This window comes from Podarcis melisellensis (assembly GCF_964234715.1).
Source record: "Podarcis melisellensis genome assembly, chromosome: 2".
NCBI classification, from domain to species: Eukaryota; Metazoa; Chordata; class Lepidosauria; order Squamata; family Lacertidae; genus Podarcis; species Podarcis melisellensis.
Window position 1 is genome coordinate 32879793 of NC_138529.1, and position 26866 is coordinate 32906658.

Here is a 26866-nt window from a genome sequence, read left to right on the forward strand (position 1 = left end):
ATATACTTCTAGCATGTCACCTCTTATTTACCTTTTCTCTAAACTTAAAAGCCCCAAATGCTGCAATCTTTCATAGGAGATTGATAATTTTGCCTGCCCTTTTCTGAACTTTCCCCAGCTCTACAATATCCTTTTGGAGGTGAGGAAACCAGAAATGTGAATTTAAGATTATTTTTTGCTCCAGTGTGCATCATCTGCAGCTCCCAACAGCACTGCTACAATCCAGAAAATGTTTTGTGACTGACTTCTGCTGATGGTGCAAACTAGTATAGAATACCTTGCCTAGTCCCTGACTAAGAGGAAATCTGAGCTGAAAACTTTTACCTCACCTGTATTTCACCAGCTCTTTCATCTATTAGTGTACGGATATGACTTGCAAATTGATCTAGACGTAACCTGGTATTTCCATGATTTGCGTCATCCACAAGTAATCTGCTTGCTTTAAATTCATAGACTTTGTTGTTTTACCCATCCAACATAATGTGGTCTGTCTGCTAGAAATTCTGGGTTTGGGCCTACTATTATCACAAATACAAATCCAGTGGACCTGTCATAATCCTTACAGTTTGGAGCTAAATTAAGATCTCAAAGATAGACATCGAGAGTCTGTTTGCCAACCAAATCAAACTTTACTAATTTATCAACTTTTGCAGTTTATCCAACTCAGGTGACAAATCAATATGTCAGTTCTCCCCAAAGTCCTGCTCCAAAGTTCAGTTCAACCTCGGCCACAAATGTATACATCAAGTAGCCATCATTGATGTTATCCGAATTTACGTCTTCCAATTCTGCCACACTTTTGTTGAAACAAGGAGTCTTACTGTGTGGTCCAAGGCTGACTATTAGCAGGGCCAGCCCAAAGCATTTTGCTGCCTGATGCAGAGGACAAGATAGGGTACCCTCACTCAATCCCCATTCCACTTACAGGGCAGTGCTATTTTTCTAGAAGAAGAGGTGCCAGAACTCACTATGAATGCCTCCCTTGTTCTCTGTGCCCACCTGGGAGGTGCCAGAACTGAGTTCTGCTGAGTTCCTGCTGAAAAATGTCCTTTTACAGGGTAATACCAATGTGGTGCTAAACAACTTGTTGTGTCAACACAAGGATTTACATTTGCACACAGGAACTCCCCTCCCCCACTTTCCTCTTCCCACACGCAACCTGCACTCTCTCCAGAGAGTTAGGGGGAGACCCCAGAACAAATTTAGAGGTTATGCAAGAGTGGATGAGAGGGGGGAAAGTTCTGTTGTTCAAGCCTAAAATCTTTGCACCGATGGAGCCAGTAAGTTGGCTAAGACCCACAGAATTCAACTACAGGGTGGGTAGCTGAATTTCACCTTAACCCTGTTGATGGGACAATATCCTCCCACCATCCCTGAGGGCAGGAGACTAGCTTAAGGGGTACAGAGGAGGCTGGCTTAGGGAACTCAGAGAGAATGTGAACAGGGAACTGCTGCCACCTGAAACAGCCGCCTCACTTCGCCTAACAGTTGGGCCGGACCTGAACCTGAGCCACACCCATTGGGTCCAAGCTATCTGAAAGATTGTATTCCCTCATACAAAGCTGCTCAGGTTTTGAGATCTTTGGGGGAGGCCCTTCTCTCAGTCCTGCCATCCTCACAGGCACACTTGGTGGGGATGTGGGCAAGGGCCTTCTCAGTGGCTGCTCCCAGGCTCTGGAACTCCATCCCTGGAGAAGCTAGCCTGGCTCCCTCCTTGTCCTTCTGCCAGCAAGTGAAGACGTTTTCATTCCATCAAGCTTTTGGGAATTGACTGCTTCTAATGAAAGCTCTGGTGCTGTTCTTATTTGAAATTATTTGCATGGTTTTAACACATTGTATATATGTATATAGTCTTCCTTCTAACAATGCTTGATTGTTTTTTAATGATTTTTTTCTATGTTTTTAGCGGTTCTCGTGTTTATAGGTAAGCTGCCTTGAGTCTCGTCAGGGGGAAAGGGTATAAATATATGACGATGGTGGTGATGATGATGATGATAATGATGATGATGATAACAATTTCCCCATCTGAGATAATTGATCTGACTACACCTGACGGCATCTTCAGAATCAAGTTCTGGAGAAGCGGAAAAAGGTACTTTTGGACTGCTCCACAGGATTTCAGTTCCCTGAGAACATACCATGAGATGTTTGCAGTGCTTCCGTGGGAAACGTAAGAAATCACATCCTGTGTTGTGTACAGGGAACCTGCTCTGCAAAACCATTTGTCCTATTTTCAGGGTTTAGATTCCTCTTGCAATGATGACCAAGTGACGGTTTTATTTCCTCAGCCTAACCACTCACTTTCCAATCTTGCCCTTGGAGGAACTTCCTGTTTTTGCTCTACCACCTGTCGAGCCAGAAGAGATGCCATCTTCCAGGTTATTCCCCATGCTAGAGTTGGCACCTTGCTGCTAGTTCCTCTATGGCCTCTTAGGCTCCACATTTTAAATTCTATCACACAACATCCTTCCTGCCAGCGCAATGATTCACATGTTTTAAGATGCCGTTTTAAAGCAATATTCCGACTGACAGTGTCAGAACCAAGTCAATGGCTACAACTGGATTTTTTTCTTTTAACGAACGGTTCCATGTAAGTGATGAGGACATACACACTTGATACAATTTACCAGTTTACCTGTGGGATCACCTTATCCCAGCTGCTATGATCTCCAGAATAGGCACTGTTCCTGCATTGCAGGGCCATGGGTGGCGCGTGGTCTAAACCACTGAGCCTCTTGGGCTTGCCAATCAGAAGGTTGGTGGTTCAAATCCCCACTACACGCTGAACTCCCGTTGCTCTGTCTCAGTTCCTGCCAACCTAGCACTTTGAAAGGATGCCGATGGAAGTAGATAAATAGGTACCGCTGTGGCAATAAGGTAAATGGCATTTCCGTGCGCTCTGCTTTCCCTCATGGTGTTCCAGAGGGTGCCAGAAGCAGTTTAGTCATGCTGGTCACATGAGCTGGGAAGCTGTCTGTGGACAAACGTAGGATCCCTTGCCTAAAAGCGAGATGAGCACCACAACCCCATAGTCGCCTTTGACTGGACTTAACCATCCGGGGGGGTCCTACTTTTTTTACTACTGCAGGGGGTTGGACTAGATGACCCTCATGGTCCCTTCAAACTCTACAATTCTATCATTCCCTCAATCAATACATACACTTTGAAACACCCTGATTATTGATAACAGGCAGGCACTTTTACTACACTCTTTTAAGTGGCTGCTAAAAACTTTTTTTTTTTTTTTTAGACAAGCCTATCCCTATCGCGCTTCGAATCCCCGCAGCAGCGTGAGCTCCCGTTGCTCGGTCCCTGCTCCTGCCAACCTAGCAGTTCGAAAGCACGTCAAAGTGCAAGTAGATAAATAGGTACGGCTCCGGCGGGAAGGTAAACAGCGTTTCTGTGTGCTGCTCTCGTTCACCAGAAGTGGCTTAGTCATGCTGGCCACATGACCCGGAAGCTGTACGCCGGCTCCCTCAGCTAGTAAAGCGAGATGAGCACCGCAACTCCAGTCGTCCACAACTGGACCTAACGGTCAGGGGTCCCTTTATCTTTTTATCCAGATATCTAGAATAAGAATGTTTTAATCTGTTGTGTGTTGCACCGGTCCCCACTAGCAACCCACCAAGGAATGACTCAGCAATGGAAGTAGTGGTTGTGGTGATAGATGGCACCCAGCAAACAGTTGTCACACACTTTTAAAAAAACAAAACACCACCACCACACTCCCACACAATGCACTTCAGCATGTCCTGCGTAATATGTGATTTTTATGTTGGATTCCCCCCAACTCACTACATTATCTCTGGATGAAGAAAATCCTAATTAAATTGGGAGTGGGGGGTAGCAGTACAAACTGAACTTGGAACAGGATGTTGTGTGGATAACGCACAACACACACACACACACACCTGGGACACATCAAACCCACTTTACAGTGCCCTGTGTTCACACCTTGAGTCAATATTGGTGATGAGGAACTGAGGCTGAGAAATAGTGATGTACCTAAAGGTTCCAAATGACTTGAAAAGTAAGGTGGGATTTGAAGTGTCGACAATCTGGTTCAAAGCCTCAGTCACACGTCCCCAGCTCTCGAGGTCACTTAAGCTTCTCTGTCATCTACGAACTTGTAAGGAAACACATAAAAAAACCACAACGATATCTTTTTATGGTTGTTTATGCTTTGAGGCCTTCTTCATGGGATCTGAGCAGCCGTTTTTCATCTCACCATATCTGTGGCAGATAGTTGTGTTACTTTGTTGGTGTTCCTTGTATTTGACTGACTAGAATAAGGAAACCACAGAGGTCAGAGGTTTCCTGAAGCATGAAGTGTGATGAGAAATAGGGTTGAATGGAAATATGTACTACTCCTCTAATATATATATAAAATCTACCTGCAATCCAATAAATCTGGTTTTGAAGGCACTGGCAGAGGTGGGCATTTCTTACTTTCTTGGCAAGGTGTTTTCTCTTTGAGAATCTCCCTTCCTATCTTTTTCTATCTAGTACCCTAGTACTCTGATCCCTCAGAGCTTGCCAAGAAGATGGAGGCATACACCTTACACCAAAATGAGAGCATTCCTAGGGGTAATTGAAACCAGCTCCTGCTGAGGCCGCAAGCCCAGCGGGGGTGCAAAAATCACCTATCAGGTGTTGAAGTCCTCCCAATATCGGGAGCACCCCCCTCACCCAATGCTCAGCACTCCGGCATCTGTTTTGCTGGCAGAAGGAATCCGCTGGGATCTCTAGCAGGAAGAACTGCTGCTCCTGCTGCAGGAGGAGGAGATGGAATGGCCTCCAGGCATAGAGTGGCACAAATGTCCCATTGAGTCCCAAGGAGCCATGGTCCTCCTGTTCAGGCAACCTCGCCTGCTTCTCAGGTTGTTGCTTTTTTCAGGGGAGGGGGGTGCCAATATAGCTCCTTGCCAAGGGTGCAAGGGACACTAGGTATGCCTCTGAGAGCATCCACCTTATACCCTCAAGTGCATGTCTCATCTTCAGGCTCCTCCAGGGAAATGTGAAAATTTGTAGGTCACCTGCCACCTCCTATGGTGTTTTGTTCCTTAATTGATTTATTTAAAGCCGGCAGGGTGAAACCAAATACAGGAAGAAACGAACAATGGACTCTCCTGCTTCCATTGCCACTTATATAACCAAATTACAACCTGGTTTAGACAATTCCCGCCTCAACTCTTATGGGTAATTTAGAGCGCCGTCCCACTGCTTGTGATGGAATTCCTAACACAACTATGCAAGTACATTTCCAAGCGATGATTGATGTAAATAACTTTTGGGCTAGCCATTATGGAGTCGTGAGAAGTCCCAAGGAAGGGTGTGTACAATTTCCTGGTCTGGCGTGTGGAGAGAAATGAAGGCTGTAGGCCTCAGAGACCCCAGAGCTATGGCAACAGAAGAGTAATATGTAACTCAAAGGGAACTGGGCCCTGTTAGGTGACCATAGGGCCAAACTAACCGATACATTAGCTTTGTATCTGGGCCCTTAAATGCATCTTTAAGCCAGCTGGCTACACATCATTTAGTTTGGTCCTGCATGGCACATAACCCTGAAGAAAGTATACCAGTGTAACTCAATGGCTCGCTCACACATCTTGAGTTGAGATTATGTAAAGGATAAACAGTAGGTGCTTAACTTGGTCATCAGGACACATTAATTAGGCTTGGCAAGCAGTAGCTGCTAAATATTTGGCAAAGCTGGAGGATTATTGGCTAAAACCCAGGTTTCTTCCTCCCTGGGCACCATATTTCCCCCTTTATGTTTAAGACTTAATTTCCAGGTGCCATTTGAAACTGGCAGAAGAGAAGAGACTGGTTCATTTGCAGGCGTGTAGGAGGTTATGGATCCATTAGTGCAATTATGTGTGCTTGAGGCCTGCCGGGTTATGAACTCAGGGTCAAACTAGATCCGACTTGAAGTACCTGATTCAAAACTCTGCTTGTCTTTATTTACAACATTCCTACACCGCCCATTAATAAAAAGTTCTCTGGGTGGTTCAAGAACAAAAGTTAAAACCTCCATGAAGTGAAAAAGCAGAATGCAAGCATAAAATCTGATCAGAATAAAACCAGTATAAAGGCAGCAACAGAAAATAGTGCAAAGAGCATTAAAAGAAACCCTGAGAAAATAAAAAGGCCTTTTGCCACAGCATGGGTCTCAGGAGGAAAATCTCTCTAGTGAGAGAATTCTGCAACCAGGAGTGTTGAAAAGGCCTACCCCTAGTGACAGCCAGCGTGGTGTAGTGGGTAAGAGCGGTGGACTCGTAATCTGGCAAACTGGGTTCGCTTCTCCACTCCTCCCCATGCAGTTGCTGGGTGACCTTGGGCTAGTCACACTTCTCTGAAGTCTCTCAGCCCCACTCACCTCACAGAGTGTTTGTTGGGAGGGAGGGAGGGAGGGAAAGGAGATTGATAGCCACTTTGAGACTCCTTAAGGGGAGTGAAAGGTGGGCTATCAAGTCCAAACTCTTCCTCCTATTCTTCTTCTTCTGGCCACCAGCTTCAGTTCAAATGATGTCTCCTTGCCCTACTTTGTAGAGGGCAGACCTCTATTTGAAAGTGTCCTCTAGAGCAGATCTCTTCAACCTTTAGAAACTCAGGACCCACCTTTAACCCAAACAAGCATTTATGGACCCATTTCTTATGCTTTTACCATATTCCAATTTAAATGTTACAAATTTCTTTCAAAATTGGTATTTATACACTTAAGCTACCATATGCAAATTGGAGTCCTCTTTTGCCCCCTACTTTTTTTTTGGTGTCACAAATCATAATCTCCTATATCCCACTGATTAAAATTGGGGTGCTCGTTTGGCCCCGAGTTTTTGCAGGAGCCAGCTGACTCACGCAAGAGCGTGAAACCAAAGAACGGGCATCTTTTGGGCCAGAGATCTAGCACGAGCTGCTAGCATGTGCCAGAGTGCCCAACCAAAAAATGGGACATTCCGGGATCCAATCAGAAGCTGGGTTGGCTTTTGTAATTCCAGGATGTCCCCCTCAAACCAGGATGGTTGAGGAGTATGGCAGATCCTCAACTCTGGCAATGTGTGGCTGACCACCCTATGGGACGAATTTATTGAGGACACCCAGAGAAGGGCTTCTTAAATGAGTCTGTTGAAACAGACTGGAAAGTAATTGGAAAGTAATTCAGAATTCCCCGTTCTGTGTCTGGGGAAACCAACTGGTCTGAGCTGGTGAGAAAAGGGAGATTAAGCCTTTCCTCCTTGCTTCCTAACCCCCCCCCTCCGATATGCTATTTACAACTAGGGCAAACAGCTTTTTTGGGTGGTGCTTTATATTTATAAAATATTCTTTTAGGCAATAATCCTAGGTGCAATTACCTGAACATTAATACTACTGAAATCATTATCTATAATTATAATATTAATATTGCTGTGATGGTTAGTTACATATTCACCCTCCCAGCTGGGAACTAGGTGCAAGCCTTTCAGTAAGGGAGAAAATAGAAAATTAGCTTTTACCAGCTTTGTCTGATTCACAAGCTGGGGCTGTTTGTGGACAGGGATAGACTAATCGCTGTAGTCAATGCCTTGGTAACTTAAATACTGGGTTACTGCAATACACTTTATGTGGGGCTGCCTTTGGACATGACTCCAACTAGAGCAGAATGCAGTGGCCTGGTTATCCCTCAACTTTCCCAGGAAAACAGGGACTTCCCATTTTTTAACACGAGAGCATGGCAGCCATTTTGGGATACTCTGCCAATAGAGATTTAGCAGGCACCTTCTGTTTCAACTTTTAAATGCCTGCTGAAAACTTTATATTCCATCAGGCTTATGCAGGCAACTAATAATGCATATTTCCATAGTATAGGTAACTGACAAATTGTGCACATTCAACTTGTGCACATTCAGGTTTACACACTGAATAAAAAGGGGTGGGGTTCTAAGAAAAATGACTTTGGCAACCCCAATCACCATCGAACTCAATGTATTTTTGACTATATACAATTTTGGCTTTACAGGTGATCCCGGAATGGAACCCTGCATAAGTTGAGATTCATTTGTAATTGGCTGCTTTCTGATTTAAACATGTTCGAATGGCATGCATTGTCCTTTACGTATGGTTATTGTAAACCATTCTGATTCTTTTTTTAAAAAAATGAATAGCAGTATATAAATATTTTTTATAAATAAATAAATATTGTTGTTATGCACAATGGCAAATGTCATGATACAGACATTTTCATCAGTTCCAATGGCTGGGTGGGGGGAAACCCAGTGGATATAAAGAGGATAGTAAGAGTTGCTGCACTATCAAATGCAATATACAGTACATATAAACAAATCCTGATTATCCTTCTTACTTTTGTGGTTTAGAGTCTGCCCTAAAGAACTCATCCTCATCCCGTTATGCTAAAATGAAACAACTAGTTGTCACCGTTCCTTTGTATTGTGAGTTGTTTTTCCTCGCACTCCACCCACAAGTTGTCACATATGGTCCTGGAACTGCTTATAGAGCAACAACAGAAAGCACTGTTTACTGGTCCGGCCAGCCCCAAAAGCCTCTGTGATGCTGTGCAAATAGCCAGAGGGAACCTTGCCCTAATTCAACAGTGTTAACTAGGCGCAGGTGATAGGGGAACCTGCCTCATGTGCAGCCTGGACAGGAGAGCCAATTGGTCGCTTTAAATCATCTAACATTCCACTGACAGCTGCTAAAGCAATACTTCATTTGCAATAATCTGACATGTTTTCCAAGCCGGTAGCTGAAAAGTCAAGAAGCACAGGTATCAGCTTGCTCAGGGTGCTGGCGGGAACAGCAAGCCAGACTTAATGAGATCCATCTAATTTGCCAGTAGACTAAGCTTAGCCAAAGAACCCTCATACTGCAGGTGAGGGAAAAGGAAATCAGAGCTATGCAACTTTCTCCAGATTTTACCATTCATTTCCCAAAGGAAGTTAAGGTTGTGGATGAATCCATCAATTTGGGGTTCTCATTTTTCCAGTCTTCAGTTCTCCGCATATCTGCATTAGTTTGTTATACACACACTCCAGAAAATGCATCAGCCTTTAAGTACAAATTTATACTAATATGCAATTTTTGGTGTGCAACTCTGCCCAAGTGGTGAAGTGCCCACGTTTGACACTTTGCAGGCTGTGACTGGAAATTGCATTTCCAACATTTCACAAAAACATAGGGATATGATTGTATCACGCCATTTCCCATGCCAAGGATCAGTGCCTGAGCTCCCCACAACTAGCACATATAATAAAAGGCTACCATTCACTTGATACATGGACCCCAGACCCCAATTATTTTTAATGATCACCAAGTTCCCTCAACATTTAAAAAATATATACAGTGGACGCTCAGGTTGCGAACGTGATCCATGCGGGATGCACATTAGCAACCCACAGCGGCGCATTGAAGGTGACTCGTAAACTACAACTAATCCAGAATGCAGCAGCTAGACTGGTGACTGGGGGCGGCCACCGAGACCATATAACACTGGTCTTGAAAGACCTACACTGCCTCCCAGTACGTTTCCGAGCACAATTCAAAGTGCTGGTGTTGACTTTTAAAGCCCTAAACGGCCACAGCCCAGTATACCTGAAGGAGCGTCTCCACCCCCATCATTCTGCCCGGACGCTGAGGTTCAGCGCCGAGGGCCTTCTGGCGGTTCCCTCATTGCGAGAAGCAAAGCTACAGGGAACCAGGCAGAGGGCCTTCTCGGTAGTGGCGCCCGCCCTGTGGAACGCCCTCCCGTTAGATGTCAAAGCGATAAATAACTACCTGACATTCAGAAGACATCTTAAGGCAGCCTTGTTCAGGGAAGTTTTTAATCTGTGATATTTTAGTGTATTTTTGGTTTCTATGGAAGCCACCCAGAGTGGCTGGGGAAACCCAGCCAGATGGGCGGGGTACAAATAATAAATTGTTGTTGTTGTTGTTGTTGTTGTGATTAGGCGCTTCTGCGCACGCGCAACCTCCAAAACCCAGAAGTAACCCATTCCAGTATTTTCGGGTTTCGGAGCATCCGTAACCTGAAAAAACGCAACCTGAAGAGTCTGTAACCCGAGGTATGACTGTACTGCAGTGTGATGTTCTCCGCTGGGGTTTTTTTATCTCGGGTGGTGGTGTCATGCTCCCTCTCCAGCCATTGTCAACAGCAGCAGAACCGTATCCAGTAAGTTACCTGCCACTTCCTCATTCATGATAGCTTTTGCAATGCTCAGTCATCTTTGAGCACTTCTGGGAAGCCTTGTCTGCCCACTGAATGATCAGCAGCGGCTGGCTAGTCCCAGCAGAGATTGCACATTAAAACAGCCACTGTTCTGCCATGCCAGAAGTTTCACAAAGCCACTTTTCTGTGCTAAGTGCTTGCTGAGCACCCTACATATGTCAAGTACTTGTTTGATCAAGACTGGAATCAGGAAATTAATTATCCATTGTTTTGCGATTTGAGGACATTGACGCTGCTTATATAATAAAAACAAGAGTTCCCAAATTATTTAAGAGTTAATGAATTTAATTTAATGAAATGATGCTGAATTATTAAATATATGTCTGGCAACACCCTCTTTGTGCACTTCTGCCACACCCACTTTGGCATGCTGTCCCCAGGGAGATGGCCAGGGGACAATGTCGGCCTCAGACCAAAAACGGTTAGCTAGCCCTAATTTGGATGCAGCTCCTCTGCATACTTCCAGTCTGAGCTCACTTTTGGTGCAACCTTTCATTGAACATTCCTCCTGGTTTGTTGGCACAAAGTTTACAGGGAGATTACATGACATGACCTATTTATCTAGCATTCAGTTGGCTTTGTTTATGGGGAGTTTATGTGCAGACCCTTCAAGTGTCCCTATTTTTCAGGGACAGTCCTGGATTTAGAGAAGCCGTCCTGGTTTCTGATTTGATCCCCAAATGTCCCGCTTCCCTTTGGACATCCCTATTTTCATCGGAGAAACGATGGAGAGTATGGAATTGTGTAACCCCAGAGCCCAGGAGGTAAGTAACTTGCAACCTTTAGAAGGCACCTGAAGGCAACCCTTATGTTGGAAGCCACCCGGAGTGACTTTGGCAGCTGAGTCAAATGGGTGGGTGGGATACAAATAATAACATCATCATCATCATCATCATCATTATTATTATTATTATTATTATTATTATTATTATTATTATTGAATAGGATGTTCCTATTTTCATCGGAGAAATGTTGGAGTGTGTGCATGTGATGTTGGATCCAGCAATCATAATCCTACATCCACTGTCTACAAGTTGGGTCAGGGCAGCCCACCATGCCACTTCAGTTGCACTGGCTGTCTAGCAATGACTGACTAGGGGGCAACCTGGATGTAGCTGTGCTGAGGAGAGCTGTGGATCCACTTGGTGCACCTGAACTAGCCAACGCCACCCTGGGGCTGGCCCTGTGCGGAGATGTGCAGGTCGGGCAGTGCCAGCATCATTAGCAGGGCAGCACCAGCCACTACACATATGCAAAGCAGACCCAGAACTCCACTCAGCACAGCCACCAAACCGGAGCATCCACTGTGGGGTTAGCTGTGTCATTAAGCCCTCCCAGGGAATCCATTGTTTGCTTTGCCATGCATGCCAGGAGCGGATGCCAGGCCTATTAAATCCCATTAGGAGTAAACATGCATAGGATTGCACTTCATGCTAAAGTCTATGGCGCTGCATTGATTGATTGATTGATTGAATGATTGAATGATTGATTGATTGACTGACTGGCAGGCAGACATGGAAGAGGAGCCACAGAAGAAACCTTTCGAATTTAGGAGAGATTGGATTATAGTTTCTCTGTGCCTATAAAATCAACGTGCATGGATTGTTAGTGTGCAGGACAGCAGGCCTTGGACAGCAGGTGACACGTGTGCTTGCACAAAACAGGTTATAAACATACTTAGTATGGCTGACACTGACACTGGCATCTCTCTTGCACATCCTCAGATGAGAAAGAAGCCAGCCAGCCCTGTTTTATGGCTACAAATAATAAGCCCTCACAATGTCCACAGTGCACCGTCACTACCATCCAAAGGGCTGGGCAAGCATTCTGTTGCATTGCTCCTCCTAGGAATTATAATTTGGTTTCACATGCCCTGCACTTACCCAGCAGCAGCACCTATGCTAAAGAGCTGCTTGAAAATTCCCTGCTGCCACCAAACTAAGGATGGAATTATCTGAAAATCTCAATGTCAAGTTTATCTGCCATATTTCCCCCCCTAATTCCTGCCTCACTCGTTCTCAATGAGAAGTTTACTGGTTCTATTAAAAACACAAACAATTCTTGCACAGTCTACACACACACACACACGAATAATATTACTAGGGGCTGCCAACCCGGCTTGCTCTATTCACCAACCCACCAATCCCTTTGCCAACCCTCTTCCCCCACACCCAGCCAACCCCTTCTCATTCCCCAACTGGGTAGGCAAATGAGCAGGGTGGGGCTATATGTGTTTGATTTGCCAAGATGCTATAAACTATATTAACATACCCGCCTACATTTCTCTGATGAAAATAGGGGCATCCTATTCAACAACAACAGTAACAGTAATAATGTGTTTCCAACATATATATAAATATAATAAAACATTAAACATGAAAACAATTCCTTGTAAAGGACTGCCTTCAGATGTCTTCTAAACATTTTATAGTTACTTGTCTCCTTGGCCCAGGGGTTGCATAACTCCATACCTTCCAATGTTTCTCCAATGAAAAAGCCCTTCCGCAATAAACAAGGAGGTGGGGTTGCGGGCGTCACGTCCCTTCCCCACATTTGCGGGGAATCCCCACCCGTGGGCCTCGGCTATTTAAATCTGCTGCAGCCGAGGCTCCTCCTCTTTTTCTCCGCTGCTGCAGCTGGTTTTCCTGCCCATCCCACCCCTTTTTAGGATAGGTTCTCTGACGTTGCTATGAACTCCGGTTGGTCGCCGTCAAGGGGCGTGGTAGGAATTTTCCCAAATGGCAGATTGGCTCCAGCCATTTGGTTTTCGCCTACCTCGTAGCAAACCATCACAACTCCTCGGTATTGGCAGTTAGGCATTGGTAGGGTACTGTCCTATTGTTATGCAAATGAAGGGGGAGGAGCACCATCACCTTCCCCAAAGCAAGGATAGTCTGGTAAAGGATTCCGGGGGGCGTGGCCTTGTCCTAAGCCTAAGGAGGTGTGGGCCCACGGCATGCCCCCACGCAGTGACGCCCGGGGGAGATCCTAGTTGACGTGCCTCAGCAGGACTCCTCCCTCTGGTGATTAACCCTTCCGGCCTCTAGCCGGTTAGTAGTTAGGACCAATGCCTAAGCCAATACCGCTCAATTCCTGTAATCAATAAAGCTGTGGCCTAATTTGACCCATTAACCTGAATTCTTGTGTCCTGTGTCTTTATTTCCTCAGGGGGAGGCGGGAACTCGCCACACAATAGGAATAGCCTACCATACCCTCCAACATTTCACCAATTAAAATAGGGATGTCCTAAGGGAAAACAGGACATTCCAGGATAAAATCAAAAGCTGAGACAGCTTCTGTAAAACCAGGGCTGTGCCTGGAAAATAGGGACACTTGGAGAGTCTATATTAATGTCAACAGAGAATTGCCAACATGTTCATCTCCCGCCACGCATTTATCTTCAGCATAATAGGGGCATCTCTTACGTAAGTTATCATTTTGTAATAAACCCTGTTGGAAATTACCTTCCAACCTTTCAGTAGCATGACTCAACAGAAGTTACATGTTTAGGGTGTGAGGTTAAAAGCCTCTGTGTACTTAAGTAGGCTTCAAGTGAGGTTGTCAGTCTGTAATAACCCCTCTTAATAAACAACCAGTGCAATGGCCAGGGAACTGTTGCCTAGGGACTTGGTGCAGGTACCACTCCAACCAGCTAGCTCCTCACACACAAAGTGGCTCAGAAGAGTGACGCATGCAAGGGAACGCAGGTCCCTGCCTGCAATTAGAAAAAGTGGCGGCTTGCCATTTTCCTGTTCAAAAAGAGAGGGAGCAAAGCACATTACTACTACATAAGTAGGCTGTTCAGATGAGCGGATAGTTATGCAGTCAAAGCTTGCTGCACTAACATCTGTCCTGGCAGCATTATTATTATTATTATTATTATTATTATTATTATTATTATTAAACTAATAGCCACTCTGATTTTTACAGTTCTCATGCTGTTGCTTATTGCTTGTTCTTATTAACTGGGCTGCATTAAACAACGGTCACTTTTTTGCATTATTGTATTCTGTGCATTGTTGGAAACTATCCTAGAATCACATAAATGTCTACAAACTGGACAGATAAATAAACTGTCTTACAGCCCACGTCCTGGAAGTGGTGTTGGTGGCGGCGGGATCTACAAAGAAATGGAGCGGCTGGGTGGAAGCGCTCCCGGAAACGTGCCACTGCGCCCCTCAGATGGAGACCGGCGGCAGCCAGAAGAGATCAGGGGCGCCGGCTCTGCCATGGCCAAGTAGAGCGACGCGGTGGAGTGTCTCTACTGCGACAAGGTCTCCAAGTACGAGAAGCTGGCCAAGATTGGGCAAGGCACCTTCGGGGAGGTCTTCAAAGCAAAACATCCTCAAACAGGCAAAATTGCATTGAAAAAAAGTGTTGATGGAGAATGAAAAAGATGGGTTCCCCATCACAGCCCAACAGGAGATCAAAATCCTCCAGCTACTCATGCATAAAAATGTCGTGAATCTCATTGAGATCTGCAGGACCAAAGCCTCTCCGTACAAGTGCTGCAAGGGCAGCATCTACCTAGTACAGTGGTACCTCAGGTTAAGTGCTTAATTCATTCCGAAGGTCCGTACTTAACCTGAAACTGTTCTTAACCTGAAGCACCACTTTAGCTAATGGGGCCTCCTGCTGCTACCGCGCCACCAGAGCCCGATTTCTGTTCTCATCCTGAAGCAAAGTTCTTAACCTGAAGCACTATTTCTGGGTTAGCGGAGTCTGTAACCTGAAGCGTATGTAACCTGAGGTACCACTGTATTTGACTTCTGCGAGCATGACCTGACTGGACTCCTTAGCAATGCCCATGTCAAGTTTACACTTTTGGAGATCAAGAAAGTCATGCAAATGCTCCTGAACGGCCTGTACTACATCCACCGGAATAAGATCTTGCATTGGGATATGAAAGCAGCCGACGTGCTTATCACCCGCGATGGTGTTCTGAAGCTGGCCGAATTTGGCCTGGTTCGGGCCTTCAGCCTGTCAAAGAACAGCCAGCCCAATCACTACACTAACAGGGTGGTGACTTTGTGGTATCGTCCTCCGAAGCTGCTTCTGGGCGAATGAGATTATGGACCACCCACTGACAACTGGGGCGCAGGATGCATAATGGCAGAGATGTGGACCCGAAGCCCCATCATGCAGGGAAACACAGAACAACACCAGCTGACTCTCATCAGCCAGCTTTGTGGATGCATCACCCCAGAGGTGTGGCCAAGCATGGAGAAGTACAAACTGTATGAGAAGGTGGACTTGCCGAAAAGGCAAAAGTGCAAGGTGAAGGAGAGGGCAAAAGTGTATGTCAAAGACCCATATGCTCTGGATCTCATAGACAAGCTGCTGGTCCTGGATCCTGCCCAAAGGATGTAGATAGCGATGACGCCCTGAATCACAACTTCTTCTGATCCGACCCTATGCCTTCTGATCTCAAAAACATGTTCTCCACCCATAACCAATCCATGTTCGAGTACCTGACTCCTCCCAGGAGGAGGGGTGGACATGTGGCACAGCAACCTGCCAATCAGGGCAGGAATCCAGTGGTGACCAATCCGACAGAGTTCAACAGAGTGTTTTGATGGCTGAGGACCAAGAACAAGAATGGAGTACTGGTTTCCAATGGAATAACGAAAACGATTTGTTTCAGCTGTTGTTTTTTTTACTGTTGCAAAGCAAAACAAAATGAACAAAACAAAAATTGGTGGGAAGAGAACAAAACACCTGCGGGTCTGTGTTTTAAGAGCTGCAGGGCTAGATTAAACACTGCCTGGAAAGGTGTGTAGAGTTCTGCCTACCTGGGCTATCACAGACCGAACTGCAGCTTTTCTGTGCTTGTTGATTTCTGAGGTACTGAAACAATCTTGGTGAACTGTTTTTCGGGTTTGTTGCTTCTATGAAGTTGCACTGCTAGGAAAGTGTGTATCTGGTGTGCAGGAGGATGGAGCAGACTGGGTAGGGTCTTGGGTCCAAGAATGGCTGCTGACTTTGAATCATACCGTGCGGCCTGTCCACTTCTGTCAGCAAGTTCCACACACGTGTTGCTGCAGTGGGTTTGTAGCAGTGGTCTCCAAGATTCTGAGAAAACCCATATTGTGAGAAACAGTTTGTCATGTACTCAATTGCAGCTACAGGCCATGGACAGTTGCGAGGAGACTTTTTCTTTTTGTACTAACCAGTGACGGTAAAGCTCCCTTTATCTTATCTGTGGAATGTTGCTTAGAAGAACCAAGAAAGTCTGTTCGGAACAATAGTGAAGGCCATGAAAGAATGATTGAGCTTATGTGAGAAAGGGGGGAGTTAACCTTAAAAGGAGTGAGGAAGGATGTGGTTTAACAATTAGGTAATGAATATGTAATGCTTCATGTATGTCAGCCAAAAATAAAGTATATAAGCCTCTGAGCAACCATGGCAAGGCACTCAGCTTTTGGAAGTATCCTCTGAGTATCCACTGCTTGCTGTCAGCAAACAATAAATTTACTTTCCTTTTCTCTGTTGCTGCATTTTGAAGTTTTAATTCAGTCTGCAGAGTCTTGCAACAGGTTGGTTAGGGTGGCCAGGAAGCAAGCTGCAAATCTCCCAGGCTTTGGTAACAGAGGTAGCCTTCCCATGGTGGGTGAGAAGAATGTGGCCATCTAACCAGTGTTTCTTGGGTTTAGGTCCCCAGCTGTTCGACTACAAGTCCCACCATGCCTGGCCACTGGTTCTGCTAGCTATGGATGATGGGAGTTATAGCCTAGCAGCTGGTGGCCAAGGTTTGAGAAACACTGAATTCTTATATTTTTGCTGCACCATTATATATAGCTCTGCCATGGATTTTGCAGACTTCAAGCTTCTTAAAAAAAAAAAATCCCAACAGCAGCAGTAAATGCTCACTTACTTGGACCTAACAAGGCAAGAGGTCTGATGACTTTCCATTCTGGGTATGGGTGGGATACTTATCTGTATTACACTTTTATCATGTTCTGGTCTTTTTCTAAATAGCTCAACTGTAATAAATGGTATTTGCATACACACACACACACACACACACACACACACAGTGTCTTACAAACTGGACAGATAAATAAACTGCCTTGTTGTTATTACTTGTATACTCCACTTTACAATTAATATTTCTCAAGGTAGTTTAGGACGATGATCAAATTTTTAAAAAACCTACAGGGTTGGACCAATATACAGTATACAGTTGAATCAATTAAATTCATCACAACAGATTATATGGGTATACATAACTGACACAAGACAATGGGACAGTTAAATTTCAGGCTGGCAGCTTAAAATAATAGTGCGGCAGTCGGAAACAGAACAGACCAATTTAACATCAACTTAAAACATGGTCACTTCAATTTTTTTTTAAAAAAAGGTAAACAAAGCTCCCCCCCCCCCCCAGTTAGCAACAAGAAGTAAAAAAGCACTAAGAAATAAAGGTCTGGCTTCGGGCCTAGCATATGAACCAGGCACTAAGCAAGAGTACCAGTTTCAAGTACTGAATGGCAGTGGTGTGATTTAGTACTTTGCAGCAGAAGTCCAAGGCCTCACCAAGTGCAGGCAGGGCTCCCCAATGCAGTCAGGCTGGCCGGCTGACACAGTTTGTGTGACTGTGACACATTCGGCTTCTGAAACTTCCATTATAATGAAAACCAGATGCTGAGCCAGTGAAAGGGTAAATCTGTGCATTATTTGGAATTTGCATCTATTTAGCTTAGAGATTGCCTCCATCCATACTTCACGCACCACAGGAGGAACAGCAGTGTGGTGTTAACAAGACAGGTATGGTATGTCATCCTATAAGCAGCCTGCAGAAGGACATTCTCTTCAGAGGACTCCAAGCCTGACTCAGGTCATGAAACATTTAGCTTATGCAGGCATTCAAGTGATGCATCCCTAGGGATTTTTATGGTTTTAAGCATGCAGTTTTAAGCATGTCTGTGTGTATGTATGCGATATTAAATGTGTTTATTTTGTACATGGAGAACTTTGGGTAATGGGTGCTTTCATTTAAAAAAAATCACAATGGGCATAATCCATACATAAAACCCTCCCACTGAAACTGATGGGACTGAAAACACCTATTTGAGACAAATTTTGTACTTCTTTTATAAGACTAATAATCAAATTTATTCCAGTCATTTATAATGTTTATGTAAAAAAAAAATCAATCAAATTTCAACATCAAATAAACAGGAAAATACAAAATGTTTTACTTTTCTGGCTTATACACATGCACACAAAAAGAGAAAGAGAGAAAGAGAAAGAGCGTGAATGAGAGAGATCAATCAGTTGAAACTGAATTTTATGCATCCCATGTTTGCATATTTTTGTATCATCTACACAACACTTCCCTCATCCAAATGTCAGTTGGTATTTTCTTCCAGTGGCGTAGCGTGGGGGGTGCAGGGGGGGCCGGCTGCACCGGGCGCAACATCTGGGGGTTAGGGTTAGGGGGCGCAAATCCACGGGTTAGGGGGTGCAAATTACTTGCCTTGCCCCAGGTGCTGACAACCCACCCTACGCCACTGTTTTCTTCCCATTCCTCAGACAGGAAAAATATGTCATTTGTTATCCACAATCGCTGCTGCTGTGGATGTTCCTTGGCACTTTTTTGCAGTGGGTGGTTTGTCGTGTGTGGCGACCAGTTATACTGCTTTCAGTGCTCTCTACTGCCACACCCCCGACTTCCTCACCTGAGCACAATGAAACCGTTTTGTTCCGGTGTGCCTATTTCCTCTGGCTACTGAAGGCATGCTCCCGGTGCACATATATATATATTTGTTTTTAATGCACCAGCCTTATCTACACCTGCACAAAACATCAGCATTAAAAATAATATAGAAGCATAGAACTGTAAAGTTGGAAGTGATCCCAATGGCCATGTAGTCCAACCCGCTGCAATGCAGGAATCTCAACACGTTGTTACGGAAGGGGGGGGCATGTCTTCTTCACCTTCTTCTTCGCTACAATATATCAATTTATTTCCAATTGTCAATGTCAAAAGGGACTAAAATCTATAAAATTCATAGAAAATCAACGTGCCAGTTTGCTCTGATCAGCCTTTCCTCCAGGCAATGTCAGGTGCCAGACTATGCATATTTGAGACCATTGTTTTCTCATCCCCAGGAAGTGTTTATCTGTGCATATCTCCAGCTCTGCATATTCCCCCCTCCCTCCTCCTTATGTTAATCCGGTGTAGCTCTGCATATTCCCCCCTCCCTCCTCCATATGTTAATCTGTGTAACCCAACCTCCCTTTAATATATTCATGATGTAATCTGTGTAACCAAACCTCTCTTTAATGTATTCATGACGTGTTTTGCACTGTATTCTGGGACATGGAGGGAAGTTTCAAAAACTCATGTCACCCCTTTCTCACTGTTCAATCTCGTCTTGAACCTGTTGGCCAATAAACTTGGATCTTCTGCAGTTTGCTCCTGTCTCCGGCTGAGCTCATTTTCCTCCGCAGGGACCCACGGACTGAGTCCGATGAGCTGGGTGGCAGAGCAGCCTCGCACCCAGATTTTTGCCGTAACAACGTGGTTCCTCATCCAATTTGAAATCATATTGGACCCTGCTTAGCTTTGCAAATGCGCTAGCCGTTTTGTTGCTGCACCATTAGGAGATAATTTGGACTGTCATCCTCTCTTGGCTCTCACCCAACAAACACAGTTAGAGGCTCTTACTTGTAACAATACAGGCTCAGCAGCAGACACCGTTCTCACGATTCAGGAGCAGGACAAGAAGTTCAGAACTGGATGGAAGTGATGAAGATGTCCCAGCAAGTTTTCCCACACCTCCTGCCAAAATTTCAAAGATGAGGCATGGTACACTAACTCACAAGGCTCCAACAATTTTGCCTGCCTCACCACCGCTGCTTCCTCCTCTTCCATCAGAGCCTGTCAGCCCAAACCTAAGAGCACTGTGGGGCTCAAGACTCAACCTGAATAACAACTATGGCAAGGGGAGAGTCCAGGTGACATGAGCTCATGCCACGGACCCCCTTCCCCTCCGATTCTACAATATGCATGAGCATGATAAGTGAGGGAGATTCGCTGTGCAGATATGATGCACTGATATATGATGTAGCATAGATAGCTAGATAGAGGAAAGAGACAGATACTCAATATACCAGTTTAGTGCAAATTGCTTCTCTGCCAAAAAAAAAAAAAGAAAGGTCTGTATTAAAATTTTGAGCAAATGTTGATCCTTTAGGATATGGTCAGGATTTGGTAGCCTTCCACTCACTCAGATCACATCACATTAAATTCAGACTCCTGTCTCTCATTACAAAAAAAAACCTCCCTCCCTTACCTCCTTGACTTACAGCTGTTCAGAACACTGGCGATTTCACTTTTTGTGTTGGCGAAAGAAGAAACAAAGCAGAAGGAAAAAGACCCCAAAACAGCCACTTGATTTTTGTGTGCTTGGGGAGTGAAATGGCCTGGGAATGAGCTTGATAGCAGTTTAAGAGAGACTTTTCAGGGGTGAAACATGGGGGGGGGGGAGAGAGAACAATATTGGGTCCGTTTTAAACTGCTGTGTAGACAGACCAAGCCTGGATAGAGCCCACTGGTGTGGACTGCAAGCAACGCATATAGTGTCTAAAAACCCTGGAGTGTGTGTGTGGACACTTGCAAGCCAATAGTTCACACACATGAAACAATTCTGAACCACCTGTTTGCAAGATTCCAAGCATCACTGAAGCTGAAAGAAAGATTGATTCCAACCTGTTTATAAAGCATCCGTCCTGATTTCTTTGTACAAAGGTTGTATAACTTACCATCAACTGATGGCTATACCACGCTTTCTTGTGCCATTATCCCACACATTCCAGCACATTTCCCCACCACTTTCCTTACCGCAAAAAGTATATTAAAAGAAAAGGTGGATTTGTTGTGCAAGAGAGCCAAATCCACTTTAATTGTGCAATGTGAATTTTATCATTTGCTATTGGATCCCACCTACAAACTAGAAACAGTCTGAAAACAGCCAAATCAGTTCATGTGTCCAGTGTCATGTATACACATCTCCATCTTGCGTTGTAAATTAACATGCTAATTCTATGAATGCTTATCTTTAATTATTCATAGGACACTTAAACTTATAATTGACATGTTACAAAAATAAAAACAGGCCCTGCCTGTGGGTGTTCAACTGGAAATCAACCTGTGCAGTCAAAGGGCTTTTTTAAACTTCAATTGATTTCAGTGGTAGAGAATTAAGCATGGGCTTAACTTCTGTGGATCATGCACTTAGTAAATATCATCTCAGAAAAGGCCCTTCTACAGTGCAGTGAGGCTTAAATTCTGAGTAAACATACATACAGGATGCATATGATGTAACGTTTAGTGTCTCCCAGTTCAATATGTTTTAATAAATGCTGTGTGGTGCCATAGGGATTGATCATCAGCTCTTATTGCCTCGCTTATATTACGGGAGAATCCTGTAAGGAATGAACACTGTCCAGAAGAGGAGATCTATTGCGGAATAAATTACACCAGGGTTTAGCCAGTCATCACCTCCTCTGCCCCTATTTGTCAACTCCTTTCAATGATGCCGGAGAGAAAATCCCATGTCCCTCTCACCTTTCCTCATTCCTCTGGGCCCTTTTCCCACGCCCAGCAAATCATTCCAAAACATTTCCAGCAGCATTCCACCACATCCTTTTTCTTATTAGTGCATATTTAAATTCAATTGTTCTCAACAGTGATTTCCCATGAAAACATGTTTTAGCACCCCCCCCCCGGTAGCTTTTCTTTTTCGCTTCTAAAATCACCATAGGTAAAGGTAAAGGGACTCCTGACCATTAGGTCCAGTCGTGACCGACTCTGGGGTTGCGGCGCTCATCTCACTTTACTGTCCGAGGGAGCCGGCATACAGCTTCCGGGTCATGTGGCCAGCAAGACTAAGCCACTTCTGGTGAACCAGAGCAGCACACGGAAACACCATTTACCTTCCCACCGGAGCAGTACCTATTTATCTACTTGCCCTTTGACATGCTTTTGAACTGCTAGGTGGGCAGGAGCAGGGACCGAGCAATGGGAGCTCACCCCATCACAGGGATTCGAACCGCCAACCTTCTGATCGGCAAGTCCTAGGCTCTGTGGTTTAACCCACAGTGCCACCCGCATCCCTTAAAATTACCATAGTGGTGCTCAAATCTAGTGCCCCTTCAGACATTCTGGTTTCCAACACCCATCAGTTGTGTGACCAGCACAGGGAATGGGAAAGGATTATGGGAGTTGTAGTCTGGACCAAAACACCCGTTCAAGGAAGGATGAACTAGGACTGGGACCCCCAATGGTGGTATCCGTGGGCATCAGGTTCTCCACCCCCTTGGTGCCTAACAAGGCACCCCTCTCTTTTTTTTAACTTGAAGTTTGGGGGAGACGACCATTTGGGCCAAAACGAATTTCAAAAGATGTACTGCTAAGTTAATAATGCAAAGGGCTGCCCTGTACGCCTGCTATTGAGCAAGAATTTTGCTAGTTCAGTAGGCAAACAGGGTAAAAGGGAAATTAAGAAGGTAATGAAATGTTTTTCTTCTGGCTTTTGTGAATGAGGCACACAATTTCGAAATGATTCTCTAGAAGGAGCCAAATTTAAATATGTCCTTAACTGCTCAAAATGTCCCCAAGCAACTACTCAGAATTACTTTAAAAAAAAATAGAAATGTGTAACTTGCGGTTTCTCTGCATTCTTTCCTTACTTTTCTGTGTTTTGAAGAGGTTGTTTGAGCAATTCCCACTGGCGCAGAACCCACATCGTGAATGCTGTACTTTCTACCACGTCAGAGTAATGGTTCAGGCCTGGTCTACACCTTATAAAAACTGAGGTGCTGACAGTCATATACTGATAAAAGTTATTTGACTGCCAGCAGAAAATGGCTGCCATGGACAGTAAGAGAGACAGAGAGACTGACTGACAGACAGACTGACTGGCTGGCTGGCTGGCTGGTACTCCGTGTTGGTGAGTACTGTAACAGAAAAAAGCCCTGACATTATTTTTAAAAACAGCCTGTTTTTGAATCCTGATTCTATCTTCTGAGGTATTAGCCACCCCTTCCAGTTTGGTGTCATCTGCAGTTTTAATGAGTATTCCCTCAATTCCTTCATCCAAATCATTTATAAAAATGTTGGACAGCACCAAGCCCAGAACAGGAACCAGTAGCACCCCACATATAAGGCCTTGGTACAGTTTACCAGGATAATAGAACCATAGAATTGCAGAGTTGGAAGGGACCCTGAGGGTCATCCAGTCCAACCCCCTGCAGTACAGGAATCCGACTCACAGCCATGTCTTGGTGGGCTCAAACCACCAGCCTTCTAGTTAACAGCCAGACACAGTGACCCATTGCACCACAAGTTCCCTTAATGTGTGTGAAGAACTTTGAACACTCAAAAAATTTAGCTGTTTCTGTTTTAACTATTTGCGTTTTTATCTTGTATTTTAATCTTTTGATGAAGGGTGGTATATACCGTATTTCTCGCTCTATAAGACGCACCAGACCACAAGACGCACCTAGTTTTTGGAGGAGGAAAACAAGAGGAAAAAAATATTCTGAATCTCAGAAGCCAGAACAGCAAGAGGGATCGCTGCGCAGCTAAAGCAGCAATCCCTCTTGCTGTTCTGGCTTCTGGGATAGCTGTGCAGCCTGCATTCGCTCCATAAGACGCACACACATTTCCCCTTACTTTTTAGCAGGGACAAAGTGAGTCTTATAGAGCAAAAAATACGGTAAATCTAAAGAAAGAAAGAAAAGCGTGATATAAATTTCAGTGGTTTGTACTGGTACCAGAGAACACATGAACCCTTCAAGAGCTTATGTCATCAAAGGACCATACAAAGAGAATAAATAAACAAATTATTACTACCACTATCCTTTTGGGTCTTTGGACTGCAATAAAGAATTGACTGATACTACTGCTATGATCATGTACGCTTAGCACTTCCGCACTTTTCATTTTAGAAACAGAATACTATTTTGCAGTGCTTTTTTCAGGGGGGGGGAGTTTAGGGGTACTCTCATTTTGACTCAAGAAAATCACTATTTTATAGTTCAAATTGGGGAAAATAGATACAGTAAATGGACAAAAGTACAGTACAAAGATTCGCAAAATGTTTAGGAGTATGCATACCCCTGCGTACCCCCAGAAACCCTCGAAAGGTAACATGGAAAGCAGTCCATATTTTGTCCTCACCCCCTCCAGTTAAATTCTTTAAAGTGAGATACTGGAGCTGAATACATGAGTAACATGTAGTTGTGCACACACAGGCACATTCAGAGGGCGTTCACACACCCAAGAATCCTGGGATCTGTAGTTTGCTAAGGGTGCTGGGAAATATAGTTTTGTGTGTGGGTGTGAACTGCAGTTCTCAGAATTCTTTGAGGGCAGTGATTTAAATGTATGGGATCTATGCAGCCTCAAATGTGTGTGGGCTGGTCAGGTATGATATTGTAGTTGGTCATGCTGTTATTTTCTTTGTTGTGGCCAAACCTGGGAATGCAGGTAAGCCCTGGCCCAGCTCAAGCTCCTTACTGACCTCTAGCGGTATAAAGAAGCAAGAACAAATGTCACTGAAGCAAGCCTCAAACTTGCTTTTTAAGTGCAGAGACAGGGGACCTGGGGCCTCCCCCTACAGCTCCCATTATTTTGACTATTGGCCATGCTGATGGAGGCTGATGGGCATTGGAGTGCAACAACATCTGGAGGGCCACAGGTTCCCCACCCTGGTTAAAAGTGAACTTTCCAGTTCTCACTGCATATGGGGGCAGGATAGGATAGGACTGGGCAAGATGTGTGGCTGGGAAGATTTTGCAGAGGACATTTGCGGTGGCACGCACTTTCCCAGCTGGAGCTCAGAGGAAATGCATGCCCAAGTAGCAAAACAAAAAGGGCTGTTTTTGCTGTGTGTGGTTCCTTGTTGCCTGAAATGCACTCTCCAGAAACCTTTTGCTTTAATCAATGGGAGATTATCATATCGACGGAGAAATTCCCTTTTGTTGCAAAGCCAGCTCCTTGCCATTTGGGCTTCAGCTCAACTTTAAACAATAAAGAGTAAATATTGGCTCTAGTTTCACATAGTTGTTAAAAGGTGGCTGTTTTCAGCGGCCCTCCAGAGGTTGTTTAATTGAGCCCAACAATACCCAGAGAGCTGCAAAATCATCCACCCAGATGTAGAGTTTCTCTACTGCCGCCGCCCCCCCATGAAAAACTGAAATTAGTAATAGGGTTTTATTATTTATTCATTAATAGATTTGTACCCCACTTATCCATGGAGGCCATATATTCAAAATGGCTAACAATAAAATCCAAAAACCTACCATAAAAACATCCAATATAATTTCAAATGAAGCTTGCTATTATTTGGATTCCACCTGGCTGAAATCGTTTCAGTTCAAGTCAATCAAATTTCTATAACCAGTTCAGCACAAAATAGAAGAAAATAAAATGATGCTTAATTTCTTATAGGTGAGTAATACCCATTTCAGAGTCAGAGCAGAACAAGATGACCTAGTGACAGAAGCCAGTGTGTTTTAACATTACTTTCTACAATAAATCTGATCTGCTCCAGGGTGAAGTTCCCTTTGCATCAATGGGCAGAGTTCTTATCTAGACACCACACAGAAAAGCAGTAAGTACTTTATTTCACAATTCCTTCCCCCCTCCCCTCTCCATTTCAGTGTAGAAGATGGGAGAGAATTCTCAACTGGTTTGCCCAATCACAGCCAACTTGCACCAACTAGGAGTTCTGCAGGTCATGGAAAGGGGTGGGGCTGTGGTTCAGGAGGCAGGGAATCTCATCAGAATTAAAAGTGCTATATAGAAGCACCTGCCAGAGTCATTCTGCTCTCAGTTGCCCAGTGCTGCATCATCAAACAGCTTCCTGGATCGTCTACTCAGCTTGGATTGAAGACAAACACCTGTGCTTTCTTCTTATCCCACTTACTACCTGATACGCCTACTGCAAGCAACAGACCTCGGTACATCACTTCTGTAGGGATAACCAGCACGCATCAGGGGAACATAAAGAAGAGTGATGATGGAGCAAGGTAAGTGAAGCAGGATAACTTCTTTATCGCCTTTTTTTTTAAGTGGAGCTTGGAATATGCAAGATCAAGAACAGCAAAAAAGAGTTCTGGCATGCTGAAGTTTACCATTAAATAATGTACTGCTTGCATTTTAAAGGGTTTCCCCTTGTTCTGCCTTCTCTTGCTGATGAGACTGGAAAATATGGGATGTTAAATAGGTTCTGAGCTACTAGTATTTGGTTTAGCTTGTTGATGGTATTCCTGTGCCTTCCTCTGCCGCCTCCTGAAAGTTGTTGTCGTTCTCGTTTGAAGTCTCTCTGTGCTTTTTTGTGCCTTACCCATCTTTGAACTCTAGGAGTGAATGAGTAACATAACCAGAATTCTGCCATGGTCCTCATCACACAGGAAGATCACTGGGCATTAGTAGTGGCTGTGCAGCAAAACAGTCATCCAGCTAATTTGTCACATGTACAAGTTGGGTTTCACCCTGAAATAATGTGCCACAGAAGTCAATAGTTCATCTCTTTAACTGGTTGAAACTTGATCTAAGTGCATGTTGGAGCCATCAGACATTTCCAGGACACAGGCATGGGGTGGTCAGTTAGTTTCTGCTCAAAAAAA

General features: G+C 44.5%; 1 protein-coding gene, 1 long non-coding RNA gene and 1 pseudogene across 6 annotated transcripts in view; 2 read left to right on the top strand and 1 right to left on the bottom strand.

Annotated features, from left to right (window-relative positions):
- Positions 1-331: 331 nt before the first annotated feature.
- The window catches only part of LOC309363577, a 33468-nt gene continuing 6933 nt past the window's right edge, over positions 332-26866 (bottom strand). Inside the window, exons 2-5 of one of the 4 annotated variants that reach the window (XR_014165419.1) lie at positions 19896-20009; positions 13356-13468; positions 4006-4119; positions 332-1033 (exon numbers count right to left, since the gene is read on the bottom strand). This is a non-coding gene — a long non-coding RNA (uncharacterized lncRNA). Of the gene's footprint in view, positions 1037-3740; positions 4120-13053; positions 13469-19895; positions 20010-26866 lie in introns of those variants that run through there. The other 3 variants (XR_014165420.1, XR_014165421.1, XR_014165422.1) reach the window with 3 other exon arrangements.
- LOC309363153 (cyclin-dependent kinase 9-like) lies at positions 14353-15820 on the top strand (annotated as a pseudogene). Its single transcript has 2 exons — positions 14353-14752; positions 14981-15820. The product of its transcript is annotated as a cyclin-dependent kinase 9-like (transcript).
- Positions 26044-26866, top strand: part of OTOP2 (otopetrin 2) — a 41909-nt gene continuing 41086 nt past the window's right edge. The window contains exon 1 of the mRNA XM_081899717.1: positions 26044-26266. The gene's annotated coding sequence lies outside the window, so the exon portion shown is untranslated. The remainder of the gene's footprint in view (positions 26267-26866) is intronic.